Source organism: Phodopus roborovskii, unplaced genomic scaffold (genome assembly GCF_943737965.1).
Source record: "Phodopus roborovskii unplaced genomic scaffold, PHOROB, whole genome shotgun sequence".
Classification (NCBI taxonomy): domain Eukaryota; kingdom Metazoa; phylum Chordata; class Mammalia; order Rodentia; family Cricetidae; genus Phodopus; species Phodopus roborovskii.
Genome location: NW_026126424.1, coordinates 9,260,122 through 9,273,710, shown reverse-complemented (window position 1 = coordinate 9,273,710; position 13,589 = coordinate 9,260,122).

The window sequence follows — 13,589 nt, the reverse complement described above, 5'->3', positions numbered from 1 at the left end:
GTCATGGGCTCTGGAAGGAAATCCATTCCATTATTCTGCTAAATTGATATACTAATAAACCAAAGCCTATGGCTTATTGTTACACCCATACATTAAGGCACCTCTCAACCGTGGGCTGAGAGGCATCTGCTTGCAGAAGATAATGTGCAACAAAGAAACCCACAACTGGCCACAGTGCAAAGAACAAGGAACTGAGGATGTTCAGCCCTGAAGGGAACATGTGTACTGAAGACCCTCCTCCAAAGGCTTAGGGACCATTAGGGAGGGAGGGAGAATGTGAGAGTCAGAGATGCAGGAAGACCACAAGGAAACTGCCCTCTGCACACAGCACAGCAGTTGCACATGAGAAATCACAGAAGTTGTGACAGCATGTACGAGACCTGTGCAGGCCCAAGGCAGACCAAATCCCACCCGAATCGGGGAGTTGGGAACAAAGTTCCAACCCCAACCAAGGAGTTAGTTATTAGGAATCATTGGTGCTGGGAAATAAAATAAATCAGATCAATTTATTTTAAGGATGTAGCCTAGCAAGATGACTACACTCTAGTGGAAGGTTATGTGTTCAAGAATATGTGGACAGTACAAATAACCTTGATTGAGGGTAGGGAGACAGATGACGAGGAAGGAGGAGGAAGAAGAGGAAACTTGATGTGGTAAATTTACTTTAAATATAGGCAAAATCTAGGCAAACACTAGTATTGGCTTCTCTTTTCTTTCTGACTTTGGATACAGTGTAGACAGCTTCTTCAAGCTCTTTGATTTCCCCATCATGATAGACTGAATCTTTGTACTGGGAGCCAAGATGACTCACTCTCCTTCAAGTTGTTTCTGTTGGGGATGGAATCAAAGCAACAGATAAACTAGGGTAAATGATAATATTTTAATTTTAATTGAAATATAATTAGGTCATTTTCCCATTCCCTTTCCTCCCTCCAGTCTCTTCCATGTTTACTCTCAAAATCTTGAACCTCTTCTTATTTAACTGATATATATGTATACATGCCAATTATACATACACACACACACACACACACACACACACACACACACCCTTCTCAGTCTGTTACTATTACTTATATGTATATGGTTTCAGAGCTGACCACTTGGTATTGAATAAGCAATTGGAGGGCTCATCCTGGGGAAGACTGCCATTCATCAGTCCTCAGTTGCCTGTAGTTCTCTGTGAATGGGTGAGGACCCATGTGACTTCTCCTCCCCTGGTAACATATCGATTGGTGGTGTACCTTTTGGGGTTTTATTTAGGCAGCCATGTTATTGAGATATCATGGGTAAAACATCCCTATCATTTTTAGCAGACAATCTCCCAGGATATTTCCTGATTCTCTTACAATTTTTTCCCTCTTCCATGGTGTTCCCTGAGTTTTAGATGCAGGAGTTGTATTGTAGATGTATTGGCTGGGCACTCCATGGTCACTTATTCTCTACATTTTGGCCAGTAGTGGTTTTCTGTAATGTTCTCCAAGAATTGCAAAGACAACTTTCTTTGGTGAGGGGAGAGACCTATACTTATCTGTTGCTATAAGGGTATTTAGGATGCAATTGGAAATTATGTTGGTTTAGTAAAGTTCTCCTCTAAGATCCATGCTCTACTAACTCTAGGTTTCCAGTACCAAGCATGACTCCCCTCCTGTTGAGAGGGCCTCATATGTAACTAGACAGCTGTTGGTCACCACCAGTGTATGAATGCTACTATTGCCCCCTTAGGGTTGCTGTGCCGTGTGGGTTGCCACTGTGATTCATAGCTGTTATGGCTAAGTAAGGCTTAGTCATTTCCCTCCCTTGGCTACAAGAGTATAAACTTAAGGTACTATGAAAGCTAGCCTTCAGGCAGGAAGGATTCAAGTTAGATCAAACTTAGGTACACCATATCTTGTGTCCAAAGTGCATGGTAATAGTGATTTACCTTTAACCTCTGGGAGCTAGCCAATGGCAACAACAATGAGTCAATATTTTAAAGACTATCAAAAATAAGTTTTATCTTCACTATCTCCATTTTTTATTTTGATGTAAAAAAAATCAGTTGTCCTTTGAAAAAGGAATAGTGCACTATTTTTTCCTTTTTGTCCCAGTCTTATATGAAGAAATATCTTCTGGCAACTAGAAATGATGGTTTGTAAATGTATGAGACGTTTTGCTAAAAGAAAAACAAAAGTTTCTTATGAAAACCAACTTGATGTTATCTACTTCGAGCATAGCATTTTGACTATTTTGCCCTGATGAGTTGTTTAGAAGTGTTGTGTATCTTGAGTTCTCGTCTCAATATGAGTATAATTTTGAAATTATAGAAATTATAAGGCAATTACAATAGAAATTACAAGGCAATTAGTTACCTGATTTTGTAAAACTTTCATTTTGTAAGACTTTTGTGTGGTTCTTCTATGTAATAGTGCTAATTATTGCTAGTTCTTTTCTATACTGAAGCCTTTAAAATGTAAAGCTTAGGAAGACACTTTACCAAGATGGTGTCCTCTAAAATAGAATTGATAATCATGCTAATGTTCTCTAAGTTTTAAGTTTGTGTATTCCAAATTGTACTATGATTATTCTCTTTAGCAAAGAGAATTAGACAGGCTCTAAAACTGTGTGCCCAAATCAGTGCCTCCTAATAAGTAAGTAGTTTTAGACACCAATAAGCCTAGAAATAGTTCGTTTTCAAATTAATTTCACCCTTGTTGGTTTATTTTACAAAACTTAGTAACTACCGTCAGTTAACATTCTGCAAAAGTGTCTGCTTTTCATAGTTCTGTTTTTATAAAGCCTTACAATTAATCATTGTTAACATTTCACAGGTGTATACTCACTGACAAAGGAACCTGAACAAATAGCTAGATGGTAAGAAAGTACCTACAACATACAGGTTACTCCTCCTATATCTTAGTTGCTTTAAACTGGCCATAAAGACTTTATTAACATTAGCTCCACACCCATGTGAGATCAAATAATACCACAGACAAGTTTTATCCTGGGGACAAGGGACAATAGAGAACAGACTGCCAGATGGTTAATTACCAACATTTTTAGAGAACACTGTTCAGAAACAAGGGCGAATTATTATTTGAAATGAAGTCACATTGGGCATGGTACCACTTACTTGTAATCCCAGCACTTGGGAAGCTGAAGCAGGAGAACTGTAAGTTAGACTCTAGCATAGGCTTTATGGTAGGACCCTGTCTCAAATCAACACGATGGGTTTGCTTATGGGAGCCCTTCCAAGAGTGACTGAAAACCAAGCAATTATGGAGAAATGGTTCTTATGCACAGTTACCTGACACTAGCCAAATGTCATCTAACTTTGATTCATACCTGACTGAATTCAGTTTGTTATACGTGCTTCAGAAATAGTCGTTGTGGTGGTTTGAGTGATAACGGCCCCCACACTCTTGTATTTGAGTTCTTGGTCCCAGTTGTAGAATTGTTTAGGAAGGATTAGGAGGTGTCCCCTTGTTGGAGGAGGTATGGGGACAGTTAACTCTCTGCCTCAGGCTTGTGGGGTCAAGAAAGAAAACTCCATTACTGCTCCAGCACCGTGCCTGCCACCATGCTTCCCACCATGCTGGTCATAGACTAACCCTCTGAACCCAGACCACTCCCACCAAGCTGTCTTCCATAGGTTGTACTGGTCGTGGTATCTTATGGCAATAAAAAAACTAACCAAGGCAGGCACATTTCAGCTCAACACTGACGTGTTTCAGCAAAGCCTGGGGAAGTGTGACTAGCCTGGTAGGAAGGAGTGTATTTTAAAGAGGCATCTGAAGTCCTTCCATTTAATTCTCAGACTGCTGAAACAAGGCCACACAGGAATTAGAATTTCTCCCAGGAATGTCATGGTGGAAGAAACCAGGGGCCAAAGTTTTCTTTTTTTGTTTTTGTTTTTGTTTTTTTTTTTTTCCTAAAAAGAGATTCACACAGTTCTAGCAATTGTAAGACCACATTGCAGGATGAGAGTGAAGCCCAAGCAATAATGGGCAGGGCCACACCTTGCCTTCTTAATTATGTTTCTCTCTCACCTTTTAGTTGAACCTTGCCTGTGTTGGACCCCAAAGATGGATTTTGACTTACTAAAGTGTTGATAAATTACTTTGTACCTCTTTCAAATGTGGGCACATTGAATAAACTTGTCTTATTTGTTTTTTGTTTGTTTGCTTCAATAGCTTATTAAAGCTGGATGGCCCAACTGGATCAATTTGGAATGCCATGGTCCAGGCTCTGACTCTTGGTAACTCCAATAGCAATCCTAAATAACAAGTTCAGAATAAATTGACTGAACATCAACCAAATCAAAAGAGGTCTGAGCCTCAGAACCAACTCATCAACATCCACCCACACAAGTGATGCCAGATGGTTGAGCACAAGGGGTCCATGTTGCTTCCAGATCCAACCTGCCTCTTCTGGTGAAAAGTAGACTGTCCTGGGTCAGGGGTGGGGTGGGTGTCAGGCACCATAACTGACAATGGAAAAAGCATAGCTTTCACCTCAAAGGGGATGAGAGATAGTTTATTCTGAAGCCAAATATGGGTTCCCATAATCCATAAACTCCTAATTATCATACTCTAAAATGGTATTGATTTATGAAGCTTTTACCTTCATAGAATAAGGAGCTTATAAATCAGTACACTTTCCAGATGCAGTGGTAGGTGTATCGGGAACAGATATTATCAGTGCCAAACAAAGAAAAAGGGCAAGTCATGCAGCGAGGCATCCCCCCCTCAAAGGATGCTCAGCCCAAACCGCTAAGAAGCAAGCAGGTAGAGGCATGAAATTCACCTCCTTTTTATTCTAAGGCAGGTGGTGACTGTGTCTTTTCTCCATTGTGTGAGGCCCAACTCTACATGATTGGCTAGTTTTAAGAGAATCTGTGCAAAAGCAATGAAGGGAGAGGGAAGGAGGGAATTCAGCCCATCCAGGTCGTCATGGATCAGGGAATAAGAGGGAGGCTTTGCTTAAACAAAAATTTTGCCAAATAGAAGAGGTTTAAATTTTGCATAAAAATTATATAAGATAGGGGAGATTAAAAGATGTACATAAAAGTTTTACAAAATGAGGGAGATTTATGGAATATTGGTCTTTTGCTGACTACCTACCTTTGATATGGAAAAAAAATGTATCTCACAAGTAAATTGAGTAGGCAAGTTACAACAAAGTCCTATCACATCCCCTTCACCTCCTGTGAAGGTGTGATACACGTGGCAGTCAGCCTCCCTAGATTCCTGGTTGTCTTCTGAGAAGCCAGCTCAGACTCTGCATTTTCTCAACAGAGTCACCTTCTCAGCATCGGAACACTGGCAGGACCCTTCTGCTCCCGTATGCCCATATGCCTGCCCTTCCATTGAGCTGAGGTGTTTCTCAGCATCTAGCCCAAGAATGGCCACAGGCTTCCAGATGCAGCCCATCTTTAAGCAGCTTCCAGATCTGCTGACAGGAGTTGGTGTTGGCCATGTCATTGATCTAGTGGGATTCAACTAGCAGCCAGGCCATCATTTTGCCACAGTGGAGGACACTAGAGGCATGGCCTCTGGGCAGCTCGGGTGTATTCCCGGGTGCTGCTACAGTACTAAAAAGACCAGAACATTTTTTAATGCCTAGATTTATAGCCTTCTTTGTTCTGTTACTATAAAAACTCCATGAAACTGTTTCCACATTGGAACATAGGGTAACCTGGCATTTCCTGGCTATGGCCACTCAATTTGGTTCCAGAATAGGCTCTTATTCCCTTTGAGGTGAGAGCTCTGTGGTTTTCATCAACAGGATATTTGATATAATACCTTTTTTTGTACCAATATGCAGGCTATGAAACTGTTCTGTTACTAATTTATTTTCCTATCCCCATTATTACAGCTGATGTGTGAATAGGCAGGATCCTTTCATGCCCTATGGCTCCCCTGGCCTAAGACTGCAAGAAAAATTTAAATACTGTGCAGTCCTCGTAAGTAGACTTTATGAAGGGGTTGCATTCACTTCTGCCAGAGCGCATGGACGCTTTGCCTGCATGCCTGTCTGGGTACCAGGTGTGCACAGTGCCTGCAGAAGGAGGGGTCAGATCACCTGGAGCTGGAGTTACAGATGACTGTGAGCTACCATGTGGGTGGGTCCTGGGAACCCAGTGCTCTTAACCACTGAGCCATCTCTCCTGTCCCACCAGTGGAAAATTGTTTGCTTTTTGTGTTCACCCACCAAGGAGGAGACAGAGCAGTTCACAGCAACAAGACCTAAGGTCACTCTGAGGCAATGTTAAATCACTTAACCATTCAAACCACTGATGTAAGATATGACCTTTTTATCCAATTAGTTATAATCCACAGAAGAGAGTAAGAGCAGGAGAAGAAAATGCGTGTGTGAGAGAGACAGGGACACTTCCATTCAGTAGCTGTGTATGATCCAATGGTTAAAGGTATCTCTTATTAAAGAGGCTTCTAGAAATTTAAATTGCAAAGTCATTGAACACTTGGTTCGACCTCTCTCTGGATTTTTATTCTCAGCAAAAGCGGTCCACTTAAGTAGGGAAGACTGCATTACAGCTGTTGCTTCTGGAGGCTCTCCTTGGGCATTATCTGCAATTGCTTAAGTGGAACCTTGAGAGATTAGCTCTGCTATCAGTTCTCTTCCTCCTGACTCACGTCTTGGAAAACACTTAACTGTAAAGACCAGAGTGAAGAGAGCAAGCCTGTCACGAAGAAGGACAAGTCCCAAGTGGTGTGGGCCAGGAAGGGCAAAGGGGAAGCTGGCATTTATCTGATGTGAGATTGCTTACTGATGATCTACCTAATTGTTGCCACTGTCCGAGAGTGGAGGGCAAAGTGCTCTTCTGACTTACACCTAGATACGCCCTGATGTAACATCACACAGATGCTGCTTGCCCAAAGTCATTTCAGCCCGCACAGCTAACATCAATTAGGTGAAAACCTAGCACCTCGGCCTGTTCCCTTCACTTTGGGTCACTCTCCTCCTTGGCTCAACATTAGGCAAGATAATCACTAAAACCTTGACCAACAATCTGTCTAAAGCCCAGTGACACCTAACTGAGCTCATCCCCCTTCAAGACCGATCTCCCTTCAAGGCTGGAGGTACAAAGAGTCATCCTACTAAACCTGCCATTACCTTGGATTCCAGGAGTACCAGTATCTTGCAGGCAAGATAGATAACAACCAAGATGAGAGCAGCTCTCTGGGATGGGGAGGCTATGCTCTGGGACAGAAGTCACCATCTTACAGAGATCAGATCCTTCCCCTAAAGCTGACAGAAGACCCACCTGCAGAACGAGTGTTGAGAACAGATCTGATTAATTGTGCAGGGTTCTTCTCAACCCAGCACTTTCTTAATTTAAACCTGAAGCTCCTATCAGTACTTTGAAGATGAAGTTGATGAACACCTATCCCTCCCAATGTAGGTTGATTAAATCATCTCTCTCTGCTTTTCATTACTTCTTGCCTCTTTACTTGGTGTACTGGGACAAGTGATTGAACATAGCCTGTTGGGGTTTCTGGAGCCCAGGCATTTTGCCCTAAACCTCTGGTTATACAAATACACTAGGTTCATATATACGAGCAATTTGGGTGTTCTAGAATGCTCAGCAGCCACTATTACAGAGGGTCTAAAGCTCGATGTTCACTGTCAGACTTACAGCAATAGTTATTGGAAAGAAGTCCTGGGGAAGTTAGGTGTGGGGACAGAGAACCTCCCCAGGGGAAGCAGTTTGCTCCTTACCAGTGAGTAGTGACTTCCAACAGGTCCTAAAACGGAAGGAAATTCAGTGGTGTTTTCATTAGAGTAAAAAATGCAAGGCAGAGCTGGTGCCTGACTTAGCCATAGGCCTCCCTTGCTGCCTGAGTTGCAGACTCTGTAAAGTCTGGGGTCAATCCAGATGAGAACAAGGCTGTCAAGTGTCTGTGGAAGATAACCCTGCTCCCCAGGCCAGCAAGAGTCCTAGTGACCAATGATGTCACCAGTGCAGCTAAGTATCCTATCCCCCTGAACCTGCACCTTAGCCACCAAGAACTACATTCAACCTGTGTATTCAACACAACCATCAGGCAACATATGGCTCATGGTCCTTCCAGACCATGACAGCTCTCTGCCTTGCAGAGATAGAGAACAGGGTGAAGGAGGAGGAAGGCATTATTGGTGAGCAGCAATGTGTGCCAATCTTTCTGTCCCCTACAATCACATTAGGTTGATTGATTTTTGATTCCATTCTTAGACAGAGAAGCAGTATAGGCAAGATCAGGTGACTAATTACAATCAACACAGCTTCAAAGAGGCAGGAGGAGGATGTGAATGGGACTCAAAGTCCACACTCGTCTCATCGCTGTCCTAGCACAGCAGAATGGGCTGAGCACCTTGCCTCTCGGACCAAGAGAGCATCAAGCAGGTCCTTGATGAGTTGGCAGCCACAAATAGCAATTGCAGTACAGGCAACCCCTATGCCGTCTTTCTTGACTTTAGACGTGTGCCTTAATTTTACAAATGTAAGAGAATTGTTATGTATCTTCTGCCACTTATAAAAAAAATAGTTGGAGGGCCAGTGAGATGACTCTGTGGGTAAACTCAGAGTTTACCACACGGGCCTAACAACCCATATTCAATCTGTAGTTCCCATGGTGGGAGGAGAGAACTAACTCCCAAAATTTGTCCTCTGACCTACACACACACACACACACACACACACACACACACACACACACACACACACACACCCCGTAATAAAAAAATAAAATTTAAATTTTTTAAAAAACAGTTGGACATCACAGACATCCAACTGGGAGTTTGCTCATGGTTGGTTTTTATGCATCCATTCCTCTTTCTGCATCCATAACTCCTTATTCCAAGTTATTCTCACACATCCCAGCTAAACAGAAGTCCACCATAAGGACTTCTCTTATTGCTTACAAGGGAAGAAAGGGCTAAGGTGAGCATTTTATTGTTCAGATAATCAGGGTGCTTGCTAGAGCCTGCTAGTCTCAGCATAAGTCTCTGTGTTCTTAATATCCCTGAGCACGCTTGAGATATAGGCTGCTTATAATTATCAATCATATTTGAGCCAGGTTAATCATTCATTTGTCCGAAGGTTTCTTTGGAGTTTGTGTTTGTTATTCTCAAGTGGCCAAACAAACCCTTTGTAGAAACAAACACCTTTTAGAAATAGATTGACATGTCTCTATATATACACTGATAGTATATGTGTCATTGCTCACTAGCAATATACTTAGCTATCAAAGAATATCTTACTTAGTGCTTGCCAGCTACAACTGCACTTTTGAAGAGCTTCTTTAGGAAGGCTCCATGATAGAACTCAGCCTTATACAGCAGAGTTCCTTAGTAAATGGTTTTCCAAGGCAGAGACAACAACTGAAAGAAGCACTTTCAGGCCACCAGCTATGCTTTGGCCCGATCTAGCCTTAGGAGCACACGAGAGCTGACTTGACTGGGCTAGCTCTCCACCAAGTCTGCTTCAGGGATTCTCAGAAACAAAAACATACACTGTAAGAAAGGAAGTTTCAGCCGGGCAGTGGTGGGAGGCAGAGGCAGGTGGATCTCTGTGAGTTAGAGGCCAGCCTGGTCTACAGCCTCCAAAGCTACACAGAGAAACCCTGTCTCAAAAAACCAAAACACAGACACAGACACACACACACACACACATACACAAAGAAAGGGAAGAAAGAAAAGAGAAAAAGGAGGAGGAGGAGAAGAAGAAGGAAGTTTCAAACAGCACATATACACCCTCTGAAATAATTACATTATAGGATATTTCTACAAAGCAGTACCATGCAGACATTAAAGTTATATACACATGTTTGTGTGTGAGGGTGTTCAAGTGCTGTGGAGCCTGTGGATGCCAGAGGACAAGCTGTTCCCAGTCTTTATATGACTCTTTGGGAGCTGAGCTCATGTGGTCAGAGCATTCTGCAAGCACTTTACCCACTGAGCTCCCGACCTGGCCCCAAGGAATCGTACTGACAGACGGAAGTATAGATTGCAGCATAGTACAAATAGATTTTAAAGCCTTTTTTCTTTTAGAAAGGATGTGATTGTACTACAAGGTGTTGCTAAAACGGCTCCCACAACAGAGAAAAACAGTTTGATATTTGGGTTAGCTGCTTTTACTTTTCTATGTGTTCTGGCTTTTCTGAGTTTGTGTGATCAAGAGAGGTGAGAGACAGGACAAAAATATTCTGGAAATGATTCCATGTGCATTCAGGGGTGGGGCACATCCACACAGCTCACCTGGCTGAGAGGCAGGGAGCAGCATGCTTGTAAAGTGCACGGTAATCTCACTTCCCTCTTCATTGCGCCTGTGCTGCCCTAATGGTGGGCATCTTCTGTGAGCCCTCTAAAGAGAGGGTGTGAATGACTCATTGATTGCAGCACAGGATGCCCTTTCTCCTTGTACACTTTGGTCACTGATGCTGCTGATTTACTTGTTCATGGTCTCCTGAAGGTTGATTATCTCAAAACAGATTAAGAAATGTTTATTTTAGCCAACTGTGGTTGGCAGCATGATCTTCTATAACAGGTGACTGAATCTATAGGATTCTCTGTCAAAAAGAATTTCAGAACTGGACTTTTCTGTTTATCTGGGCCTCATCAAGCCTCTCAAAGTGGTATTTTCTGAGAGAAGTAGAATTCTTATTTGATTCCATACCATGAAGCTCTATATTCTAACAAGACTACTAGACCTATATTAATGAATTAGCATTTCACACAGCTTTGAATTTTCATAAGAATCCTACAAGACAGTGCAATACTGTGCATCTTAAATATATTAAAACTGGAGCCCCTGGGTCATAAAACTAACTAGAAAAAAATTTACTATGATTTTTTTCCAGATCTTGTCTCTTAACCATTGCATTATAAAATATGGCAGAATTTCATTAACCTAACAAATATAAATAAGGAGAAAATCTTTTTAAATTTAGAAACAAGGTTTAAGGGTGATAGGCTTACTTCAAAGTACAGGAGGAATAAAATTCACAGGGAAAACTAAATTAATACAATAATTATACGAATATGGCAAAGGAAAAATACTCTTCAAAGAATGTCTTAACATAGCTTTGTCAAGGACATATAAATATTTTACAATTGTAGGAATAGATTAAACTTAAAGAAATGAGGGATGATTTTTCAGTCTGGACAATCACCATGGCTGGGTCAGTATGAGCATAGACCCAACCAATGTTGTTGGCAAAGACAGGCCTTGTTACATGTGAAAAGCCCTTGTGGTTTTTCCTCAATGGCCTCTGCTGACCTCAGGAAAGCAATCCCTCAGCAATTGCAAATAAATAGCCTTAATTTGCAAAAACTCAAATCTGAATTCACAAGTTCTCTCAAATGATCTAGGAGGTTCTGGTGAAGATAAAGGATTCAAGAAATACCTGGAGCTTGGTATACATGTGCAGGCCTCTCATAGTCTTTCCTAATGCTGTGACCCTGTAATACAGTTCCTCATGTTGTGGTGACTCCCAACCATAAAATTATTTCATTGCTACTTCATAACTATAATTTTCTACTGTTATGAATCATAACATAAGTATGGAATATGTGACTCCCAAAGGGGTCATGACCGGAATGTCGAGAACTGCCTTCCTAAAGACATGCAGACAAGCTAGTCGGATGGAAGCAGTTCCTGAGTAGAAGTCTCCTCAACTTCCAGGATAACTAATCTGTGTCAAGTTGACAAAAACTAGCCAGCATATAACCTAATGGTCTGTTAAAGGCCATACCATCCAACACCACAACATTGGGCATTAAATTGCAACAGAAATTAGAAAGAAGAAACATATTCAAGCTACACTAACTCCCGAGTAAAGAGTGTCATACAGTTCTGAGTCACAGAGAATCCAGTTGTAAATAATTTGAGAAGTCTGAGAACACGGACTCTAAAATGGGATTTGGCATCCAGAAGGCAATGAAATGTGCTTCATTAGAGAGAACTGTAATTGGTAACACTCTTGTGGTGGGTATGGATGGAATAGAAAGAGAAGGAAGTCAAGTTGTGGGGATAGTATCTCAGTGCTTATGAGGTCAGGTTAACTAGAACAAGAAATCCCCAAATCCACTGTTGCACATTATTCCTATATTGAAGGAAGACAGTGAAATGCTGAAGGAGAGCAATCATCAACATATGGTGAAGTGTGAACAACAGAGGGCCTCCTGGAAAACCCTAAGACAAAACAAGAGCCAAGGAGGAAACAAAACCTAAGGAGTTGGGACCAACACTTTATAAAGACATAAGGGCCCCAGAGACAACAAATCCCCAGTCTTGATAAGTTTATTATGTTATTGTCAGAGCCATGGTTGGGGTAGAGGCATCACAGGGCCTAGGTCTTGGGTTGGAGCTATCTGATCTATTCATAGCCAAATCCTGAAAATTATCAGGATATGGTATTACTGGGTGTAGACCGACGTGATAAGAAAGAATGGGTGAAAGGAACACTTGTGTGGTTGAGACGTCCTCTGGTGATGATCACTTGAATATGAGGGCCCAGAAGATGCTGGAGAGAGTCCATCTTCCTGGTGGAAATGGGGATAAGATGGTGCTGAAGCAAGTAGAAGCCCATTAGCAGTGCTTAGCCATTAGAATGAACATCAATGTGAAGTAGCAGATGGGAAGCCTACGTGGGGTCATGACAGATGGTCAATAAACAAGATAATCCTAGAGGTAAGACAGGCAAACAGTTGTGGTTCCCCTCTCTAAAGTCTGAGAACAACATTTAGGGATCTTAAGTATATGAAAGTGATGACTCCTAGTGTATTCCCATCTAATTAATCAAAGAGGTTTAAAAAAAATCTAGATTCAATGGGACTGATGCAACATATGAACTTACAGACTGTGAGGGTTCAAGTCAGAGGGTTCCCAGCACTGAGGGGACCTGACATGAGGTCCTACCCATAGTCAAGAGGACAATGTATACCCACTGGCAAAGGGAAATCTCCAATGGAGTCTTACTGCTTATTTCAAACACACACCAAGGCAGACCTCATGCCTAGGAGTGGTTGGGCTAACACAAAATGAACACCATAGACTTTTGTGTGTGATTTTGGTAGAAAAGAAATTATAGAATGCACTTGTGGACCACTTGGATCCAGAGTTTGATTGGTTATTTTACCTTCTATGCATTCTCCGACAGAATTTTTTTTTATGCAGAGAGGAGATAATATTTTAGAATGGATATTTTTTTTGTCATACAAACCATACAAAGTTAAAGACATATGTAGAAAAGGCTTCTAAATTGATTCTGAAAGAAAATTAAGACTTTGTCAATTAGCAGGAATAGACCCAGCAGAAATTGTACCTTTTACTACTGCCATAATTGCCTCATTATGGGCAGAAAATGAACATCGACAAAGAGCTTGTAGTAATCTTTTGGGAGAGATTAGCAACAAATGTCCCCCAAATAAGAAAGTTCCGTTTATAAAAGGGACTAATTGCACTTTTCCTCACATTTCATTGGGAACATCAATTTCTGGAGGCCCTATATTCTATACTGATGTAAGTAAATCAGGAAAGACAGGTTATAAGTTACAAAATTTACCTGGCTCAAAGCTCTTATGAGTTTATTTAAAATTCAAAATTA